This window comes from Ursus maritimus, unplaced genomic scaffold (assembly GCF_017311325.1).
Source record: "Ursus maritimus isolate PB19 unplaced genomic scaffold, ASM1731132v1 scaffold_2, whole genome shotgun sequence".
Taxonomy (NCBI): domain Eukaryota; kingdom Metazoa; phylum Chordata; class Mammalia; order Carnivora; family Ursidae; genus Ursus; species Ursus maritimus.
The window spans coordinates 96,918,894-96,921,944 of NW_024424452.1; the positions used below are offsets into that span (position 1 = coordinate 96,918,894).

A 3,051-nucleotide genomic window follows, 5' to 3' on the forward strand; every position below is an offset into this window, starting at 1 on the left:
AACTTTTAACAAGGTCAGCTCTTCCTCTGAAAGCTGCGGAAGTCATCACAGTCATGGCCGCAAATGCTTACACAGTGCTCACTGTGCGTGAGGCGCTGCTCAAGGATGCTTGATAGACTGGAACTCATTTAACCTTGGGTCCAGGAGAACGTGCTCCCCTGAGGCCTTCTAGTGCTGGGTCCTGCTGCTAATCAGGTATTTTGATAGCATTTTAATTCACAAGATCTGTCTTATCATGGCATCATTCGTTGATTCAGCATGCTGAACATCTACTACATTCCACCGAGAACACAAGTTTCTTCCGTTAAAGTGTGAAGAGTCTAGTGGGAAAGACAGGGAAATAAAAAGAACACTCCGTTAGAGAAGGTTAAGTGCTTTAAGGAAGGGAAACATGTGCTGTGGGAATATCGTGGAGAGTTACTTCATGTGAACTGAAGTGTGTGGGGTTAGGGGTTATCAGAGGAGGCTTCCAGGTGGTGGTGACGCCCTGACTGAGTCTTCAAGGATGCAGAGGAGTTAGTCAAGGAAAGGGAAAAAAAACATGCTAGACAGAGACCTGGAGATGCCTGAGAATGGCAAGTCTGGAAAACACATGTTGGTCGACATAGGTCGAGTTTGGAAGTGAGGTGGGGAGGGTGGCAGGAAGGCATGAGGCAAGATCATGGGATCCCCAGAGTTTACACTTCATGAGCTGGGTCAGAGGAGCCTCGCGGTGCCAGTCCCCAGCTGTCCTTCAAGCCACCCTAGCTGATGCCACGTGGAGTAACAGCAAAATGATCTCACCAAGCCATACCCCAAATTGCAAATTCATGAACAAATAAATGATTATTGTTGTTTGAAGCCACTGTTTTGAGATGATCTGGTTTTTTGGGCAACAGATACTTAATCACCTCAGAGATGGGGCAGCTGAGGAGGAAGAGGAGACCTATGTGGGAAATGGCAAACATCAATACTAGGGACTGATACCTTTTTTTTTTTTTTGAAGATTTATTTATTTATTTATTTGAGAGAGACAGTTTGCATGCAAGCAGGGTGAGGGGCAGAGGGAGAGAGAAAGGATCTCAAGCAGACTCCCAGCTGAGCAGTGAGCCTGACGCAGCGTTCAATCTCATGACCCTGAGATCACCACCTGAGCCGAAATCAAGAGACGGGCGTTTAACCCACTGAGTGACCCATATGGCCCATATGACCGGTGGGCCCTAACCCATGAGGTGTTAAGGCCCATATCTTGATCCTTCCAGGCACCATGTTTGGTTAGAAGCATATATTGTTTGAAAGACATCTGCAGGCTAATCATATCAGCCAATTAATATTAGTATATGGTTCTAGATGATGCTAAAAGGGCATTAGGCTCAAACTACAGGGATATCCTCAGAATCTTGATATAAGGACAGGGATAGGGCAGGATGCTGGTGCCTCAAAGAGTATAGACTAATAAACTGATGTCAGACTAAAGGGGGATTTTTAATAGCTGGCCACAGTCTTCTACCCTGTCCCTTGACCTATTGATTTTTATCAATCACTCAGATAGAGTTTCGGAAGCCATGCTTATCGAAGTTGCTAAGGACATGGACCTTGGGAAGTTATGGGCATATGGAATGACAGAATGAGGATCCTGAAATATTTTGAAAATCTGGAGCAGTAAGTTTAATCCAACAAGATAAAATTTAGGAGGGATAAATGTAAGACCTCATGGTTGAATCTAAAAAGAAAATCTTCACAAGTATAAAATGAAAAAGGTGTGGTCTAGCTGCAGGATATATGAGAATAACCTGAGAGTTCAGGCTTTGAGTTTAGATAGATGTACGCTTACATTTTAGTCACACTACTTAGTAACTACGAGCTTTGGGAAATTATTTAAACCTCTCTGAGCTTTAGTCTTTCATTGTAAGAATTAGAGGTAATTCATCTGACGGGTAGTTTCTGGCACAAAGTAACTTCTCAATAAATGGCCAGCAAAAGATCTCAGTTGTTTGTAAAGGTACTGATGAGATTGTGACAATCTCCAATCCTCTACAGAATCTAGGAAAGATGGGTCTCTGGGTGGCTCAGTCGGTTAAGCGGCTGCCTTTGGCTCAGGTCATGATTCCAGGGTCCTGGGATTGAGTCTGTATTGGGCTCCCTGCTCAGCAGGGAGCCTACTTCTCCCTTTCCTGTTCCCCCTGCTTGTGCTCTCTCTCTCTCTTTCACTCTTGCTCTATCTCAAATAAATAAATAAAATCTTAAAAAAAAAGAAAAAGAAAAGTTCATTTTTTGTTACTGTTGCCCAGTATCCATTGTATGGATATACCACAATTTCTTTATTCACTTAACCTTCTAATGGACATTTGGGCTGTTTCCAGTTTCAACCTATTGCAAATAAAGCTGCTATGAACATTCATGTAAAATTTTTGTATGGACATATACATTCTTTTCTCTTGAGTAAATGCCATATATTGAAATGGTTAGATCATGTTGTAGACGTCAGTTTAGTTTTTTAAGAATTTTTGGTGAAGCATCTGTTCAAATATTACATTGTTTTAAATTGAATTGTTTGTTTCTGTTCTGTTCTGTTTTGTTTTGTTTTTTAAGGCGAATCCTTTATTGTCCTGTAAGGTCATGGCATAAAACTATATGGAATGCTTCATGAATTTGCATGTCCTCCTTGCACAAGGGCCAAGCTAATCTTCTCTGCATCGTTCCAATTTTAGTGTAAATGTCACTGAAGTGAGCACAAATTGTTTCTTAACATAAAGTTTGTATTTTCTGGATACAAGTGTTTTATTAGACATATGCTTTGCAAATATCTTCTTCCATTCTGTAGCTGATCTTTACATTCTCTTATTAACAGTGGCTTCTAAAAAGCAGAAGTTTTTAATTTGGACAAAGTCCTATTTATCAACTTGTTCTTCTTTTATGGATTGTGCTCTTGTCATCGTAGCTATGGAGTTTTTGCTTGAGCCAAAATCACCAAGCCTTTCCCCCATGTTTTCTTCTAGAAGTTTTATAACTTTAAGTCATATACTTAAATCTATGATCCATTTTTGTGTGTGATGTGTGGTAAGGATCAAA

The 3,051-nt window shown here is 40.8% G+C and overlaps 1 non-coding gene across 1 annotated transcript; it reads right to left on the reverse strand.

Annotated features, from left to right (window-relative positions):
- Positions 1-2,607: 2,607 nt before the first annotated feature.
- On the reverse strand, positions 2,608-2,714 carry LOC121104126. The gene has a single exon (XR_005836496.1). It is a non-coding gene; the product is annotated as a U6 spliceosomal RNA (small nuclear RNA).
- Between the last annotated feature and the right edge of the window lie 337 nt (positions 2,715-3,051).